Source organism: Rhinopithecus bieti, unplaced genomic scaffold (assembly GCF_001698545.2).
Source record: "Rhinopithecus bieti isolate Rb0 unplaced genomic scaffold, ASM169854v2 scaffold_44159, whole genome shotgun sequence".
Classification (NCBI taxonomy): Eukaryota; Metazoa; Chordata; class Mammalia; order Primates; family Cercopithecidae; genus Rhinopithecus; species Rhinopithecus bieti.
The window spans coordinates 1,679,526-1,699,377 of NW_016818573.1; the positions used below are offsets into that span (position 1 = coordinate 1,679,526).

Genomic DNA, 19,852 nt, shown 5'->3' on the forward strand with positions numbered 1-19,852 from the left:
AACACTCCCAGAGGGAGAAAGGGCAGGCATTATGATTACCACCGTTTTTAAACAATTAATTAATTAATTACTTTTTTGAGACAGAGTCTCACTCTGTGGCCCAGACTGGAGTGCAGCGGCACGATCTCGGCTCATTGCAACCTCCGCCTGCCTCCTAGGTTCAAGCGATTCTCATGCCTCACCCTCCTGAGTAGCTGGGATCACACGCATGTGCCACGACGCCGGCTAATTTTTGTATTTTTAGTAGAGGACGGGGGGAAAAAAATCTCACCATGTTGGCCAGGCTGGTCTCGAACTCCTGACCTCAGGTGCTCCACCCCCTTCGGTCTCCCAAAGTCCTGGGATTACAGGCGTGAGCCGCCGCACCCGGCCCAATACCATCATTTTCTAGAAATGAGTAAACTGAGGCTCAGAGAAGTAACTACTTAGTCTCTAACAGAGCCGGAATCAGATCCTGGGTTTCTAGATTCTCATTCCAAGAGCCTAACTCGGCAGTGGGGAAGGTGGCTCCTGGGCAGTCAACTGACTGCACAGTTCCGCCCAAGGCGGGACCTGGATCTAGAAGTGCTCGGAGCTCGCGGGTGGGAGGATCAGGATGACTACTGCTCCCGGAGCCCGCTTTCAACTCCCACCCCGCACAGAAGCCTCTCAGCAGCGCGAGGCGTTGCCCAGACCGGACTTGGAACCCTTGCAGCACGACCGCCGCGCGCTTCCCTCCGGATCCAGCTCCCACCATCAGAGCGTCCTCCCTCTGCGGCGCCCGGCTCAGCCCAGGCTGGGGCGGGGCCTCGGAAGCGGCTGCCCTCGCCCCAGACAGGGCGGACCCTCGTTAGGCCAAGTTTTCAAACGGCAAAATCAACCGCGCGGAAGAGACTGTGCCTTCTTTTCACTCCGCATCCCAGACGCCTCAGAGAAACTGCCTTTCAGACCTTCGCGGCCTCTCCTGCGCCCGCAGCGCCCGGGAGCTGGGGACCCGGGTTAGCCACATCGACCGCAACGTTCGCGCGCCACCTTGTGTCCGTTCCTTTAGCTTCCAGGGACAACCCGGAAACCACATTTCCCAGCGTGCCTAGCGCCTCTGCGCAGGCGCAAATAGTTTCCCTCGTTGCCATGGGAACCTCGCCCCTTCTAGAGTCCCGGCCGCTTGACTCAGCGAAGCGCGGTGTTGTTTTTTCCTGAGGTACTCTGGGGCTGGGACCCGGTCTGCAGAAGGTCCAGGGGGCGGCGTAGGGGGATTGAGGAGAGGAGACCAAGCCGGCCTTGCCTCCGGGACCAGCGCTTCCAAATTATCTGGAGCGTCCCGGCGTGCACACGCTCCGGAGGCCTCGCCGTTCTGAGGAGAGGGGCTGGCGAGGCGACCCGGATCCGCGATGCCGGGGTCCGGCTGTGGCCCGCGAAGGCCCGCTCGCCCGCGCCGGCGTCTTGTCACCGCGAGCCGAGGGCCTTCGCGCGGCCGACAGGTACTCCCGGGAGCTGGCAGCCCACGGGGAGGGTTCGCGGCGCAGGTGAACGCGGAGGTAGAATCAGACAGGGCGGTGAATGCGCCCGGGGCTGGATCTGGCTCAGCCGCTGGTGGATTCGGAACCCGGGAGGCCCCCAGGCCCTGTGGGCTTCGGTTCCCTCGCTCTGTAAAATGGGGCTTGGACTGGAATTCTAGTACCCATTGCGACTCCTTTGCAGAGCCGCCCCTGGCTCTGTGTGACCTACGAGTTCCTTCTTCTGTAAAATAAGGAGGCTGAAACGGATGATCCCTAACGTCTCTTCCGACGGTGCAGTAGGTTACACACTGCTGGCTCCATTGCCCCTTATTGCACCCCAAGTGCAAGAAGAAAGAAAGGGACCTGGGATGATCTGAGCAAGACTCTCAGCTTGGGATCTAGAGTCAGAGAAACTTGGGTTTGTGACTTTGGGCAAACTTATTACATCTCTTGAGACTCAGCTGCTTCATTTGCAAGATTGGGGATAATGTTAATACTACCTCCGGTTTTTGAGGATTAAATGAGATGACGCATGTAAGTTTTTAGCCCAGGGACTGCATAGAGGAAGTGCTATCCCAGGTCCCAGCTATCGTTTCTGATAATTTCTACAACAGTCCCTAGCCACCGTAAGACCTTTTCTTAATTTTTGAATTCACTTTATTTCTGGGCAAGTTCATTCTCCTAGGTAGGACGGTTTTTTGTTTTTTGGTTTTTGTTCGTTTGTTTGTTTTGAGACGGGGTCTCACTGTCACCCAGGCTGGAGTGCAGTGGTGTGATCTCTGCTCACTGCACCCTCCTCCTCCTGGGTTCAAGCGATTATCGTGCCTCAGCCTCCTGAGTAACTGGGACTACAGGCGTGTGCCATTGCTCCCGGCTAATTTTTGTATTTTTTGGTAGAGATGGGGTTTCACCCCATGTTGGCCAGGCTGGTCTCAAACTCCTGGCCTCAAGAGATCTGCCCACCTCTGCCTCCCAAAGTGTTGGGATTACAGGCGTGAGCCACCTCACCTGGCTAGGCAGGATGGTTTTGTAGGCTGATTTTGATGGGGAAACCTGAGTCTTTTTACCCAAGGTTGGATGCTCAAGGCCAGTGTATTGCCTCCCTTCAGCTGTAGGCTGAATTATAGCGTTACCACACAGCATTTAGGGAGGATGCAGGCTTAATGCCACATAGTAGGGTAGATACTTAAGATTCCTAGAGGATATGAGTACTTACATGTTATGATGCAAAAGCAGCTGAATATAGAATTATGTATTTACATAAGACTGGTTACTTTCATGATTATAAGGAATGCGTAAGAATTCTATGCTGCTTGCATTGAATTCAAGCTTTGTGTTGAGAAAATTGTAACAAGGAGTTTTAAATTAATGAAAAAAGTATATATTTTAAAAATCTGGGAACATCCAATAATTTCACAAACAAGCCTTCATTCGTCCAACAAACATCTTGTCTCACTTTGTCTTCCAGGCTGGAGGGCAGTGGTGTGATCTCGGCTCACTGCACCCTCTGCCTCCTGGGTTCAAGCGATTCTTCTGCCTCAGCCTCTCAAGTAGCTGAAATTACAGGCACATACCACCATGCCTGGCTAATTTTTGTATTTTTAGTCGAGATGGGGTTTCACCATGTTGACCAGGCTGGTCTTGAACTCCTGACCTCAGGTAATCTGCTCACCTCAGCCTCCCAAAATGCTGGGATTGGCCGGGCGCGGTGGCTCAAGCCTGTAATCCCAGCACTTTGGGAGGCCGAGAGGGCAGATCACGAGGTCAGGAGATCAAGGCCATCCTGGCTAACACGGTGAAACCCCGCCTCTACTAAAAAATACAAAAAAAAACTAGCTGGGTGAGGTGGCGGGTGCCTGTAGTCCCAGCTACTCAGGAGGCTGAGGCATGAGAATGGCGTGAACCCGGGAGGCGGAGCTTGCAGTGAGCTGAGATCCAGCCACTGCACTCCAGCCTGGGCAACAGAGCAGGACTCCGTCTCAAAAAAAAAAAAAAAAAAAATGCTGGGATTACAGATGTGAGCCACAGTGCTTGGCTTTCCATGAATATTTTTTGAGCACCTACTGTGTACATGGAACTGTGCAGGGTGCTCTGAGGGATATGAAGATGTATAAGACACTTTCTCTGCTCTCAGGAAATACAGTCTAGTAGAGAAGATCAATTATGCATTAAAAACATAAAATTCAAGTAGAAAGTGATGTGTCATAGAGAGGCCCAGGTTACTGCTCTGAAGATTCATAGGCAGGAGACATCGCTTCCGAGTCACACTGTGTAATGAGAGAATCGAAAAGACAGCATTTGAAACTCCTAAAGCATGTAAACAGGCCGGGCGCGGTGGCTCAAGCCTGTAATCCCAGCACTTTGGGAGGCCGAGACGGGCGGATCACGAGGTCAGGAGATCGAGACCATCCTGGCTAACACGGTGAAACCCTGTCTCTACTTAAAAATACAAAAAAAACTAGCCGGGCGACAAGGCGGGCGCCTGTAGTCCCAGCTACTCGGGAGGCTGAGCCAGGAGAATGGCGTAAACCCAAGAGGCGGAGCTTGCAGTGAGCTGAGATCCGGCCATTGCACTCCAGCCTGGGTGGCAGAGCGAGACTCCGTCTCAAAAAAAAAAAAAAAAAAAAAGCATGTAAACAGTGTAGATATGCCAAGAAGTAGGGAAACGATATTCCGGGCACCCATTCCATAACCTTGAGATACATGAAGGAGAGCTGTCTGTAGCCCTGATTAAATGGTGAGCTTCTGGGAGGCAGGGACTAGATTTTGGTCAGTGTTTTCCTCCCCTGATTGGCACATGGTTGCCATGGTAAATATTAGCCAATGAGTAGGGGCTACGAGTTTCCTGTGGAGAGGAATGGAGCTGTGGTCTCTATATTACCCTGAAGCTCTTTGATTAGACTCACATGCTGTCTCAGAGCCATTATTCTAGGGGAAAGAGGCGAATGGGCAGATGATTATGGGGCAAGGGCCATATAGTTGGCATCTTTCGTGCAGTGCCAGCTGAGAGCCCAGGGAACAAGGTCTCATCAGTGGATAGGGGGTTTGTGAACCTGTTTCCCTGGAACTAAGGTGAAGAAACATGAGGGAAGGAAACGGAAGCACAGGACCATGCAGCAGTCCTCAGACCAGTGATGGACACTCCCTTGAGTCTTGTGTCCATTCTTGGCTTTTCTTTTTCTATGGCCCACTCCTTCCTAGGGAGATTTCTCTCCCATCTGTGACCCAGTTGGGAGTAGGAAACTGTGTCCACCATGCCAGCAGATTGCCAAGACCTGCCGCTGCTGCACAGGAAGGAAGCTGGCTTCAGCACACCATCTTCAGGCTGACGTCCAGGGCCCTGCCCTTTTCCAGTTCTGTCCAGGGCTGAACCTGCCCTCGGAGCTAACCTTGAAGGAGACCCCTTCGAGACAGGTGTTTAATGGCCTGTGGAGGGGAGAACGACCTCAGGAGCTGGGATAGCAAAAGTAGAAAAGATTGAAAGGAGAATGGCCTGAGGACAGGGCGAATCCTCCCAAGTCCTGTTTAATTCATCCAAGGTCTAGATTCCCACTGGAATCTTCTGTTGCTCAGAAGGTGGAGTCATCCTCCGAAAAAGGAAGCTGGGGAGAGATTAAGCAGATGCAACCAGACAGGGGATAGAGCGCAACTGACTGTCTTTTTTGTCCCTAGATATGGGATGTTGGAGGACATCTGGGGACCACAAATGCTCCTTCTCCTGGAGATGCAACTCAAGGTGAGCCTTTACACCATCCTTCTGGCAAACCGTGCTCCCTCTCCAGAGAACAGTTTTTCCTTTTCATCCTTCTTTCCCACTTTACTCCCGCTCCAGGGGCCACAGGTAAGGGCCTGCAGGGTATATCAGGATTTCCTTATAGTTAAGTGCCATGTGAAGCCTGAGCTGCTCCAGGCCTGGTACTTGGTAAGAAGTTATGACAGCCCAGTGCCTGCCATGGAGGCCTCTGTCTGCCTACTTCAAGGGCGTTGTGGTCCTATACAATTTACTAAGCACTGGCACTTACATGTGATCTCATTTAATCTCAACAGCTGTAAGGTCTTGTATTGTGACTTTCACTTTTCCATGTGAGGGATCTGATTTCTTAGGTTGTAGGTCAAAGAACTAAATGATACCACTGACAGCAGTGATCTTTCCACCGCCTCCATAATCACTGACAGGGTGCCATCTGTCTGCTAGTGAGAACACGGTCCTAGGTTAACCTGAAACTAGACCAAGACTCTCCTTTTTTCCCATTTCAGCTAGAATTTCCTGCCCATTTTCCTCAGTGTCCTATCCCAGCACAGCTTCTCTGTGTCATTGGACATGTTTGATCTGAGTTTCTCTCTCTCATGCCCTCAGTACATGCTGACTTGTTCTCAGGGCAGCGGGTCCCATCAGAGAGCTTGTGCTCTTCCCTTTGACTCTGCCAGGTGCACCTTCTCCCAGGTAGGCACCCTGGGTAGCTGTGAGACTTTAGGGGATTCTGTATCTGGCTTAGAGAACCAGGAATAGGAAAACTGTTCCCCCGCTGGGTGGCAAAAGAAGTTAGCAAAAGTTTGCCTGATGGGATTGGCCTGGATAGTAATGCTACACCCTATGCGACCCCATCTCCTTGGCACCCCTGGCAGAGCAGCTCAATGAGCCATAGAGGTAAAGGTGGAAGGTGAGTGTGGCAGGGAAGGTAAAGGCTCAGGCTAAAGGCTAAAGCAGGGTCCCACCTGCTGGCATAACTCAAGCCGGAGCCATGGAGGCGGAGGTGGGAGACAGGTTTGGGTAAAGGAGGATGCCCCTGGGGAGAGGGAGCTGGTTATATGCATCATACATAATTTATCTTCATATGGCCTGAGAAGGCTTGGAGCTAGCCTGCTTTGCCCAGAACAGCAGCAGCCTGTCTCCCCAGGCAGCGCACACTGCTGTGCAGCTCCTCCCTTGGTTTGGCGGACCAACTCCCATCCTCTGATGGCCCTCGAGAGACCTTTTTCACACCCTCCACCCTCCCTGGTGGCTCAGCTAGATGCCTCCCCCAGCTCTATCCGCCGTCTGAGATCTGATCATCCCAAATGTTCCTATGCCAGGCTGAACTCTGCCTTCTCAGAATGTCCTCAATCCTGCCAACCCGAAGCTCTTATTTTCAACACAGAAATGGGAAATTGGGAGGGAGGCTGAGTGCCATGGGGCCTAGAGTATGTGGTTTGGAGGCAACCAGTGGAATCATTTTGGGGTTAATGGGATGCCTGAGCTGATAAGCAGAGATCCCCTCGCCCCTACTCCCGAATATCCCTGTGGTGGGTGGCACTGTGTAGAGCAAGGCCTATATGCAGCACGATCCACAGGTGGTCCCCACTTGCCCACCCCACCATCCTGCTGCAGCTTCACCCTCACCCTCCAGCTCAGCCCTGTTCATTCCTCTCTTCCCTCTTTCCCTCCTCTCCTCCCTCTAGGTAGTGCAAGCAGCAGCTGTTGACCCCAGGGGCACATATGCTTGCCTGGCTATCTGCACTTGAGCTTCCCACGGGTGCCCATCTTGGCCTGCATGCTGCAGGACTTGTGCTTCTGGGCAGATACCTCTGATTCTTCTCCTCTTCAAAAGGAAAAAGGACGCAGATAAGAGAGGAGGTTAGGGAAAGAAGACTTGAACTACTTTTTTTTTTTTTTTTTTTGAGACGGATTCTTGCTCTGTCATCTAGGCTGGAGTGCAGTGGCGTGATTTCAGCTCACTGCAACTTCCATCTCCCGGGTTCAAGCGATTCTCCTGTCTCAGCCTCCCAAGTAGCTAGGATTACAGGCGCATGACACTGTGTCTGGCTAATTTTTGTACTTTTAGTAAAAATAGGGTTTCACCATGTTGGCCAGGCTGGTCTCAAACTCCTGACCTTGTGATCCGCCCGCCTCGGCCTCCCAAAGTGCTGGGATTACAGGCGTGAGCCACCGCGCCTGGCCCGGACTCTCTTTTCTTTTGCTGAAGGCTTTTATCAATCTGATGCCAGCCTACGTTTCTGGCTTTCTCTCCCAGAACGTCCTAGTATGTACCATTCACTGTCATCACACTAGACTACCGACTGATTCTCAAAAACACTTTTTCTGCCTCTTCACCTTTGCTCATGCTTATCTTTCTATCTGGGAGGGTTCCTTCCACCATTCATCTCTCCATTTAAAATATTTTTTGAGCACTTTTATTTTGAAAATTTCAGTGCAGAGAAGTTGAAATAATAGCACAGTGAACAGCCATGTAACCTACACCTAGATTCGCCAGTTGTTATTGCTATGTTTCTTTCTTTTCTCTCTCTTTTTTCCTGGACCACCTGAAAATAAGTTGCGGGCATTATGACACTTTACCCCTAAATATTTTGGTCTGTATCTCCTCATAATAAGGACATCATCCTGCATAACCACAATCTTTTCCTTTCCTTTTTTTGTTGAGACTGAGTCTCACTCTGTCACCAGGCTGGAGTGTAGTGGTACGATCTTGGCTCATGCATCCTCCACCTTCTGGGTTCAAGTGATTCTCCTGTGTCAGCCTCCCAAGTAGCTGGGACTACAGACGCGCAACCCCACGCCCAGCTAATGTTTGTATTTTTAGTAGAGATGGGGTTTCACCATGTTGGCCAGGATGGTTTCGATCTCTTGACCTCATGATCTGCCTGCCCTGGCCTCCCAAAGTGCCGGGATTAAAGGCGTGAGGCACTGCGCCTGGCCAGTCTTTTCTTTTTTTTTCTTTCTTTTTTTTTTTTGACTCCCAAATCTCTTTTATTGGGGGGAATGGGCCTCTTGGGGATCCTCACTGCACGGCTTGTTCATTGGCACTGCTTCCCGAGTCCTGGGGCTTCATCACATCGGGCAGCTCAGGTGGGCTGGAGAATGGCTCAATGCACAGGGCCTCAAAGGTGTCATCTGCCCGGAAGGCCAGCCCCACTGTGGCTGGGGCCTGTGGCCGTGCTGTTTGACTGGTGAAGCCACACTCGCCCAGGGTCTTGCCATCATCCAAGAGTTGGTCATCCTTGTAGTCTTTTCTTAAAAAAAAAAAAAAAAAATGTCTGGGACTGAGTGTGGTGGCTCATGCCTGTAATCCCAGCACTTTGGGAGGCCAAGGTGGGAGGAGCGCTTAAGGCCAGGATTCAAGACTAGCCTGGACAACATAGTGTGATTCCCATCTCTACAAAAATATTTAAAAATCAGCCTGGGTAACAAAGTGAGACCCTGTCTCAAAAAAAAAAAAAAAAAAAAAAAGAAGAAGAAGAAAAAAAAGATAATGTGATTATTAGGCCAGGAATGGTAGCTCATGCCTATAATCCCAGCACTTTGGGAGGCCAAGGCAGGAAGAGCACTTGAGCCTAGGAGGCTGAGGCTACAGTGAGCAATGTTCTTGCCACTGCACTCCAGCCTTAGTGACAGAGTGAGACCCTATCTGTAAAAAAAAAAAAAGTTAAAAATTAATTGGGCATGCCAGGCGCAGTGGCTCACACCTGTAATCCCAGCACTTTGGGAGGCCGAGGTGGGTGGATCATGAGGTCAGGAGTTTGAGACCAGCCTGGCCAACATGGTGCAACCCCGTCTCTACTAAAAATACAAAAATTAGCCTGGCGTGGTGGTGAGCACTTGTAATCCCAGCTACTTGGGAGGCTGAGGCAGGAGAATCGCTTGAACCTGGGAGGCAGAGGTTGCAGTGAGCCGAGATCGTGCCACTGCACTCCAGCCTTTGCAAAAAAAACTTTTCCCAGCCCCCCTGGCACAAGTAGAGAGATTCCATCTCAAAAAAAAAAAAAAAGAAAAAAAGGGGCCCGGGCGCGGTGGCTCAAGCCTGTAATCCAGCATTTTAGGAGCGAGATGGTGGATCACAAGGTCAGGAGAATCGAGAGCATCCTGGCTAACAGGTGAAAACCCCGTCTCTTACTAAAAAATACGAAAAACCTAGCGTGCGAGATGGCGGGGGCACCTGTAGTTTCAGTTACTCAGGAGGCTGAGGCAGGAGAATGGCGTAAACCTGGGAAGCGGAGGGGCTTGTAGTGAGGCTGAGATCTGGCCCACTGCACTCGCAGCGCTGGGCCACAGGAGCGAGACTCCATCTGCAAAAAAAAAAAAAAAAAAAAAAAAATTTAACTGGGCATACTGGTGTGTGCCTATAGTCCCAACTACTCAGGGGACTGAGACAAGAGGATGGTTTGAGCCCAAGAGTTTGAGAGGCTGCAGTGAGCCATGACTGCACCGCTGCACTCCAGCCTGGATGACAGAATGAGACACAATCTGTAAAAAACAACAAAAAATAAAAATGTGGTAAAATATACATAACATTTACTATTTTGCTATTTTAAAGTATATAGTTGTGGCATTACGTACATTCACAGTGTTGTGTAACCGTGACCACTATCCATTTCCAGAACTTTTTCATCATCACCAACAGAAACTGTACCCATTGAATGATAGCTCCCCATTCCCCCCAGTAACCTCAGTTTTACTTTCTGTCTGTGAATTTGCCTCTTTTAGTTACCTCATGTAAGTTGAGACACACATTATTTATCCTTTGATGTATGGCTTATTTCACTTAGCATAATGTTTTTAAGGTTCAGCCATGTTATAGCACATGTTCAGAATTTCAGTCTTTTTTTTAAGGCTGAATAATATTCTCTTACATGGATAGACCACATTTTGTTTATCCATTCATCTACTGATAGACATTTGGAGTGTTTTAGCCTTTGGCTGTTGTGAATATGCCGCCATGAACATTGGTTTACTAGTATTGGAGTCACTGCTTTCAATTCTTTAGGGTACATACTAAGAGTGGAATTGCTGGATAATATGGCAATTCCATTAACTTTCTGAGAAACTGCCACCTGTTTTACAAAGTGACCAAGAAATAAAAATGCAATATTATTATCTAGACTACAGATCATAATTACATTTCTCTAAATATCCCTATGTTTTCCATTACAACTTTAAAAAAATATCTGATTCAGGATTGAATGAGGGATCACTGATTGTATTTGGTTGTCATGTCTCTTGATTCTTTCTTAATTTAGAATGGTCTTCCTGTCTTTTTGTTTTCATGACATTGACATTTTGAAGAATCCAAGCTAGTTGTCTTGTAGGATATCCTTCAATTTGGGTCTCTTCGAATGTTTCTTTATAATTAGATTCACAGTAAGCCTTTTTGCAAGAGTATTACATAATACGACAAGAATACTAAGGATATTGTATAACACGTTCTTCCTATTTGTTGCATTACTTTAGTCATGTAATGTTGCCTTATCCCATTATTGATGATACTGAGTTTATTTTACTTTTTATTTTTATTTTTTCTTTTGAGGCAGAGTTTCACTCTGTCACCCAGGCTGGAGTGCAGTGGCACGGTTTCCGCTCACTGCAACCTCTGCCTCCTGGGTTCAAGTGATTCTCCTGCTTTAGCCTCCCTAGTAGCTGGGATTACAGGCATGCGTCACCATGCCCAGCTAATTTTTGTATTTTTAGTAGAGACAGGGTTTTGCCATGTTGGCTGGGCTGGTCTTGAACCCCTAACCTCAGGTGATCTGCCTGCCTTGGGCTCCCAAAGTGTTAGGATTACAGGCGTGAGCCACTGCGCCCAGTCGATACTAAGTTTATTTACTTGGTTAAGATGGTATCTGCTAGATCTCTCTATTGAGAGGGAACTCTTTTCCACATGTAAAAATAAATAACTTGTTGGGTGGTAAGTTGAGACCATATGAATATGCTGTTCCCCAACAATCTATCAGCCATTGGCCTTAGTGTTAATAATCCTTGCCTCATTTATTTATTTCATTGTGTTTGTAATTTTTATTTATTTATTTATTTAATTTTAGAGTCAGGGTCTTGCTGTGTTGCCCAGGCTGGAGTGCAGTGGCTATTCACAGGCACAGCCATAGCATACTACTGCCTCAAACTCATGGGCTCAAGTAATCCTCCTAATATTTACAGATAGAATTTTTTTTTTTTTTTGAGACGGTTTCTTGCTCTGTCGCCCAGGCTTAAGTGCAGTGGCGTGATCTCGGCTCACTGCAAGCTCCACCTCCTGGGTTCATGCTATTCTTCTGCCTCAGCCTCCCGAGTAGCTGGGATTGCAGGCACCCGCCACCACGCCCGGCTAATTTTTTTGTTTTTTTTAGTAGAGACGGGGTTTCACAGTGTTAGCCAGGATGGTCTCTATCTCCTGACCTCATGATCCGCCCACCTTAGCCTCCCAAAGTGCTGGGATTACAGGCGTGAGCCACTGTGCCGGGCCAGAATATATATATCTTTTTTGAGATGGAGTCTCACTCTGTCACCCAGGCTGGAGTATAATGGTGTGGTCTTGGCTCACTGCAACCTCTGCCTCCCGGGTTCAGGCTATTCTCCTGCCTCAGCCTCCTGAGTAGCTGGGGTTGCAGGCATGGACCACTACACCTGGCTAATTTTTGTATTTTTAGTAAAGACGGGATTTCATTGCATTGGCCAGGCTGGTCTCAAACTCATGACCTCGTGATCCACCACCCACCCACCCCCCACCTTCCATAGTGCTGGGATTACAGGCATGAGCCACTCGGCATACAGATAGAATCTATACAGAGGTGTTTTGTTTTTTGTTTGTTTGTTTTTTTTTTTTTTTGGATGGAGTCCCGCTCTATCACCCAGGCTGGAGTGCAATGGCACGATCTTGGCTCGCTGCACCCTCCGACTCCTGGGTTCAAGCGATTCTCCTGCCTCAACCTCCCAAGTAGCTGGGACTACAGGCACATACCACTATACCTGGTGATATTTTGTATTTTTAGTAGAGATGGAGTTTCGCCGTGTTGGCCAGGCTGGTCTTGAACTCCTGACCCCAGATAACCCACCTGCCTCGGCCTCCCAGAGTACTGGGATTATTGGCTTGAGCCACCGCACCTGGCCTACAGAGGTTTTAGGTTAAAATGAAGTCTTACGGTGGACCCTACTCCTCTATGACTGGTGTCCTCATAAGAGAAAATTCAGACATAGACACCTACAGAGGAAAGATGATGTGGAGACAGCCATCTATAAGCTGAGGGGAGAGAACAGAACCTAGAACAGATCCTTTTCTCATGGCTCCCAAAAGGAATCAACCCTCTCAACATCTTGATCTCAGACTTCTAGCCCCCAGAACTGTGAGAAAATAAATTTCTGTTGTTTAAGCTACCCAATCTGTGGTTCTTTGTTATGACAACCTTAGTCTGCTGTGTGATGCTATAACAGAATATCTGGGACTGGATCATTTATAAAGAACAGAAATTTATTCTCTCATAGTTCCAAAAGCATCCACGTCTTCTGATTGCATCCTCACGTGGCAGAAGGCAGAAGAACAAGAGAGAATGAACTCTGTGTCTTCACATGGCAGAAAAGCAGAAGGCAAGAGAGAGTGAACCCACTCGCACAAGCCCTCTTCATAGTGATATTAATCCATTCATGAGGGCGGAGTCTTCATGATCTAAAAACATCTTAAAGGACCCCACCTTCTAGGCCAAGCATGGTGGCTCACACCTGTAATTCTAACACTTCGGGAGGCCGAGGCAGTCAGAACACCTGAGATCAGGAGTTCAAGACCAGCCTGGCCAACTTAGTGAAACCTTGTCTGTACTAAAAATACAAAAATTAGCCAAGCGTGGTGGTGTGTACCTGTAATCCCAGCTACTCAGGAGACTGAGGCAGGAGAATTGCTTTAACCTGGGAGATGGAGGTTGTAAGGAGCTGAGATCGTGCCACTGCACTCCAGCCTGGGCGACAGAGCAAAACTCCATCTCAAAAAAAAAAAAAAAAAAAAAAAAAGACCCCACCTTCTAATATTATTGCGTTGGGGACTGAGCTTTCAACACATCAATTTTGGGGACACATTCAGACCATAGTACAACTCTAGCAAACTAATGTAGACCTATGCCCAGCCATATTAATAACTACTTTCAATATAAACACTCCAATTTACCATTCCAACTAAAAGCAGCCTGGGTGACAGAGTGAGACTGTCTTTAAAGAAATCAAGATCCAACTATATAATATCTAAAAGAAATATACAGTTGACCCTTGAACAGCATGGGTTTGAACTGCATGGATCCACACAAGTTTGTTTGTTCCCTCCCCTCCTCTCCCCTCCTCTCCTCTCCCTTCCCCTCCCATCTCCTCTCCTTTCTCCTCTCCTCTCCTTTCTCCTCTCCTCTCCTTTCTCCTCTCTTTCCTTTCTCCTTTCCTTTCCTTTCTCCTTTCCTTTCCTTTCTCCGCTCCTTTCCTTTCTCCTCTCCTTTCCTTTCTCCTCTCCTTTCCTTTCTCCTTTCTTTTCCTTCTTTCCTTTTTTTTTTTTTTTTTTTTTTTTTTTTTTTTTTTTTTTTTTTTTTTTTTTTTGACAGAATCTTGCTCTGTCACCCAGTCTAGAGTGCAGTGGTGTGATCTTGGCTCACTGCAACCTCTGCCTCCCGGGTTCAGGCAGTTCTCCTGCCCCGCCTGCCCAAGTAGCTGGGATTGACAAGCACCTGCCACCACGCCTGGGCTAATTTTTTTGTATTTTTAGTAAAGATGGGTTTCACCAGTTTTTTTCCTTGCCAGTGGTCTTTGAACTCGCTGACCTCGGGTGATCCACCTGCCTTGGCCTTCCAAAAGTGCTGGGATTACAGGCATGAGCCACCATGCCCAGCCAGTGTTTTTTTCAATAAATACATTGGAATTTTTTTTTTAGAAATTTGCAACAATTTGAAAAATGTACAAACCAACCACACAGCCTGGAAATATTGAAAAATTAAGAGAAAGTTCGGGGCCGGGCGCAGTGGCTCAAGCCTGTAATCCCAGCACTTTGGGAGGCCGAGACGGGCGGATCACGAGGTCAGGAGATCGAGACCATTCTGGCTAACACTGTGAAACCCCGTCTCTACTAAAAAATACAAAAAACTAGCCGGGCGACGTGGCGGGCGCCTATAGTCCCAGCTACTCGGGAGGCTGAGGCAGGAGAATGGCATGAACCCGGAAGGCGGAGCTTGCAGTGAGCTGAGATCCGGCCACTGCACTCCAGCCCGGGCGACAGAGCGAGACTCCGTCTCAAAAAAAAAAAAAAAGAAAGTTCAGTATGTCATGAATGCACCAAATATAGATACTAGTCTATTTTATCACTTACTGTAATGAAATATAGATAAATCTATTACAAGAAGTTAAAATTGGTTGGATGAGGTGGCCAAGACCTGTAATCAGAGCACTTTGGGAGGCCAAGATGGGAGGATCACTTGAGGCATGTGCGTACTGTCCTAGCTACTCAGGAAGGTGAGACAGGAGGATCACTTGAGCCCAGGAGTTTGAGGTTACAGTGAGCTGTGATCATGCCACTGCACTACAGTCTGGGCAACATAGCCAGACCCTGTCTCTACAAAAAAATTGTTGAAAAAATTAACTGGGCATGGTGGTCCACACCTGTAGTCCCTGTTACTTGGGAGATTGAGGTGAGAGAATCGCTTGAGCCCACGTCAAAATTGCAGTGACCCGTGATCATGCCACTGCACTCCAGCCTGAGTGACAGAGGAAGACCCTGTCTCAAAAAAAAAAAAAGAAAAATTTTGGTGCCATATTAAATCATAACTTTTATCATAAAATTAGTACATACTGTACTATTGTAATAATTTTATAACCACCTCCTGTTGCTATTGCATTGAGTTCAGTTGTTTCGAGTATCCACTTAAAATTCTGTGACACTAATCATCTCTGCATGAGCAGTTTGCCCTCTAGTAACTTGCCTATTTCAGTAAAAAGGTGATCTCTTGCAGTTCTCATAGAGTTTTCATTATCTCGTGCAATGCCACCTTGAATTTCGGCATAGGACCCATGTGAAGTGCCACTATTAATGCTGGGAGCACTCCAGGAAGCAGAGAAAAGTTATAACATTTCAAGAAAAATCTGCTTTGCTTGATATGTTCCACAGATTGAGGTCTGTACCTATGGTTGTCCACTATTTCAACATAGATGAATCCAGTGTAAGGACTATTGTAAAAAAAAAAAAAAAAAAAGAGGAAATCGGTGAAGCTATACCAGGAGGTGTGAAAATCTTGCACTTTTGCAAAATACCTTTTGTCATATTGAAAATGCAGCTTTTATGTGGGTGCAGGATTGCTGTATGAAAGGAGTACATGTGGACTCTAATGTGATTTGAGAAAAAGTAAAGTCATTATATGACAAAGCAAAAGGAAGGTGAGGGATCTAACGCTAGAGAATTTAATGCCATCAAAGGATGGTTTGGTAGTTTTAGAAAGAGGTTTGGCTTTAAAAATGTCAAGAGAGGCTGGGTGTGGTGACTCATGCCTGTAATCCTAGCACTTTGGGGGGCCAAGATGGGAGGACTGCTTGAGCCCAGAAGTTTCAGACTAGCCTGGGAAACACGGCAAAACCCTATTTCTGCTAAAAATACTAAAAATTAGTCAGGCATGGTGGCATGCACCTATAGTCCCAGCTACTTGGGAGGCTGAGGTAGGAGAATCACCTAAGCCCAGAGTTCGAGGCTGCAGTGAGCTGTGTTGGTGCCACTGCACTCCAGCCTGAGTGATGGGAGTGAGATTCTGCCTCAAAAGAAAAAAAAAAAGGTCAAGATAACAGGAAAAGCAGCTTTTACCTACCAAGAGACAAAAGATGAGTTCTGAGATGCCAATAAGAAAATAATTGAGGCCCGGCACGGTGGCCCACACCTATAATCCCAGCATTTTGGGAGGCCAAGGTGGGTGGATTGCTTGAGTTCAGGAGTTCAACACCAGCCTGAGCAATATGGTGAAACTCCATCTCTACTGAAAACAAAAAAAGAAGAAAAAAAAAAAGGCCAGTTGCGGTGGCTCATGCCTGTAATCCCAGCACTTTGGGAGGCCGAGGTGGGCGGATCACGAGGTCAGGAGATGGAGACTATCCTGGCCAACATGGCGAAACCCCATCTCTACTGAAAATACGAAAAATTAGCTGGGTGTGGTAGTGGGCGCCTGTAGTCCCAGCTACTTGGGAGGCTGAGGCAGGAGAATGGCGTGAACCTGGGAGGCGGAGCTAAGTGAGCTAAGATCGTGCCACTGCACTCCAGCCTGGGCAACAGAGCAAGACTCTGTCTTAAAAAAAAAAAATAAAAAATTCACCAGGCGTGGTGCCAAATGCCTGTAGTCCCAGCTACTCGGGAGGCTGAGGTGGGAGGATCACCTGAGTCCAGGAGGTTGAGGCTACAGTGAGCTGTGATTGTGCCACTGTACTCCAGCCTGGGCAATGGGAGTGAGACTTTGTCTCAAAAAAGAAAGAAAGAGGAGGAGAAAAGTACCTACCTGAACAGGTTTTTAATGCAGAAGAAAACAAAACCACAAAAGACCTCTATTAGTAAGAAAGAGAAGTGAGCAGTAGGATTTAAGGAAAGAAAAGATAAACTAACTCTACTGTTTTGTGCGAATGCAGTCAGGTTTATTATGAAGGCTGCCCTTATCTATAAATCTGCTAACTCCCAAGCTGAAGGGAAAGAAAAACACCAGCTGCCAATTTTTTGGTTGTACAACAAGAAAGCCTGGACGAGAACCCTTTTTCTGGATCGATTTCATTGATACTTTGTCCCTGAAGTCAGGACGTACCTTGTCAGTAAGGGGATTGCCTTTTTTTGTTGTTTTTTGAGATGGAGTCCCACTCTGTCACCCAGGCTGGAATGCAGTAGCGTGATCTCAGCTCACTGCAGCCTCCGCCTCCTGGGTTCAAGTGATTTTCCTGCCTCAGCCTCCTAAGTAACTGGGATTACAGGCATGCACCACTATGCCCAGCTAATTTTTGTATTTTTAGTAGAGACAGGGTTTCACCATGTTGGCCAGGCTGGTCTCAGACCCCTGACCTCAAGTGATCTGGCCGCCTCAGCCTCCCAAATTGCTGGGATTACAGGGGAGAGCCACCACACCTGGCCTGGTTTTGCCTTTTAAAATTCTCTTGTTACTGGACAATGCCCTTGGCATTGAACCCCATCAGTTCAATACCGAAGGTGTCAAAGTGGTCTACTTGTCTCCAAACACACTGTCTCTAATTCAGCCTCTAGATCAGGGGATCATAAGGACCTTAAAGACTCATTACACATATACATGGTACTCTATGGAAAGGACTGTCAACTCTGTGGAAGCGAACCCTGATAGAACATTGTGAAAGTCTGGAAGGATTATACCACTGAAGATGCCATCATTATTACGGAAAAAGCCATGAAAACCATCAAGCCTGAAACAATACATTCCTACTGGATAATACTGCATCCAGATGTTATGCATGATTTCACAGGATTGATGATAAAGCCAAGCAAGGAAATCATGAAAAAGATTGTGGATATGGCAAAAAAGATGGGGTGAAGGGTTTGATATGGATCTCAGGGGAATCGAAGAGTTTAATAGACACCACCCAAGACAAATTAACAGAAGATGACATGATAGAGATGAGTGCTTCTGAACCTGTGCCAGATGAAGAAGAAGATGTAGAAGCAGCAGTGGCAGAAAACAATTAACATTAGACAGTCTAGGAGAAGGGTTCTGATTATTCAAGACCACTTTTGACATCTTTTATGACATGGACCCTTCTGCGATGCAGGCACTGAAACTCAAACAGTGGGAGAAGGATTAATTCCATATAGCAGGGGTCCCCAACCCCCAGGCCACTGGCACCAGGCCATACAGCAGGAGGTGAGTGATGGGTGAGCAGGCAAACACAAGCTTCATCTGCATCTACATCTGCTCCCCATCACTTGCATTCCCATGTAAGCACCACCTCTTGTCAGATCATAGGAGAGCGAACCCCATTGTGAACTGTGTGTGTGAGGGATCTGGGTTGCCAGCTCCTTATGAGAATCTCATGCCTGGTGATCTGTCACTGTCTTCTATCACCCCAGAAAGGACCATCTAGTTGCAAGAAAACAAGCTCAGGGCTCCTACTGATTCCACCTTATGGTGAGCTGTATAATCATTTCATTGTGTGTTACAATGTAATAATAATAGAAATAAAGCGGCCGGGCGCGGTGGCTCACGCCTGTAATCCCAGCACTTTGGGAGGCCGAGGCGGGCGGATCACAAGGTCAGGAGATCACGACCACGGTGCAAACCCGCCTCTACTAAAATACAAAAAATTAGCCGGGCGTGGTGGCGGCGCCTGTAGTCCCAGCTACTCGGGAGGCTGAGGCAGGAGAATGGCGTAAACCCGGGAGACGGAGCTTGCAGTGAGCTGAGATCCGGCCACTGCACTCCAGCCCGGGCGACAGAGCGAGACTCCGTCTCNAACTTATGTTAACGTTTATTTTGGTGTACTAAGTGCAGACATCTACATACACACATGCACACATATATATAATTAAAAGTGACACAGATGTAAATAAAAATTTAAAGACAATATTGTACTTTTGTCTGGTTTTGTATTCATTGATTCATTTCCTCATTGGTTCAGTTACTTATTCATTTATATATCCTTTATAACCTGGGTTCCCAGCCCCTGGGCCATGGATCCCTGATATAAAGGAGGTCCATGGCCTGTTAGGAACTGGGCCTCACAGCAGGAAGTGAGCAGCAGGAGGTGAGCGAAGCTTTATCTGTGTTTACAGCTGTTCCCCATCGCTTGCATTGCCTTCTGAGCTCTGCCTCCTGTCAGATTAGCTATGGCATCAGATTCTCTTAGGAGTGTGAATCCTATTGTAAACTGCACATGCAAGCAATCTAGGTTGTGTGCTTCTTATGAGAATCTAAAGGCCTGATGATCTGTCACTGTCTCCCATCACCCCCAGATGGGACCATCTATTTGAAGGAATACAAGCTCAGGGATCCCACTGATTCTACATTATGTTGAGTTGTATAATTATTTCATTATATGTTACAGCATAATAATAATAGAAATAAAGTACACAATAAATATAAAGTGCTTGAATCTTCCCAAAACCACCCCTTAACCCCATCTGTGGGAAAAGGTCTTCCATAAAACCAGTCCCTGGTGCCCAAAAGGTTGGGACTGCTGCTATATAGAAACATTTTAGAGAAATGAAAAGCAAAATGTCAGACAGAAGTTACAATGTATTTCCATAAAGTTACACCAGAGTGTGCCTGCCTCTCCCGCCTCCCCTTCCACCTCTTTTGCCTCTGCTGCCCCTGAGATAGCAAGACCAACCATTCTTCTTCCTCAGCCTACTCAACATGAAGGCGATGAGGATAAAGACCTTTATGATGATCGATTTCCACTTAATAGCAAATATACTTACTCTTACAATTTTTATTTCTTTTCTTTTCTTTTTTTGAGACAAGGTTTCACTCTCACCCAGGCCAGAGTGTAGTGGTGAGATCTCGGCTCACTGCACTTCAACCTCCTGGGCTCCCAGGCTCAAAGGATCTTCCCTCACAACGCCATCTCTGGCTGAGCACGGTGGCTTGTGCCTGTAATCCCAGCACTT

General features: G+C 47.5%; 1 protein-coding gene across 11 annotated transcripts in view; it reads left to right on the forward strand.

Moving 5' to 3' along the window:
- Nucleotides 1-565: 565 nt before the first annotated feature.
- The window catches only part of RAD9A (RAD9 checkpoint clamp component A), an 86,182-nt gene continuing 66,895 nt past the window's right edge, over nucleotides 566-19,852 (forward strand). For 8 of the 11 annotated variants that reach the window (XM_017857137.1, XM_017857138.1, XM_017857133.1 and 5 more), the window contains exons 1-2: nucleotides 566-1,180; nucleotides 5,151-5,214. The gene's annotated coding sequence lies outside the window, so the exon portion shown is untranslated. Of the gene's footprint in view, nucleotides 1,461-4,786; nucleotides 4,893-5,150; nucleotides 5,215-19,852 lie in introns of those variants that run through there. The other 3 variants (XM_017857136.1, XM_017857127.1, XM_017857130.1) reach the window with 2 other exon arrangements.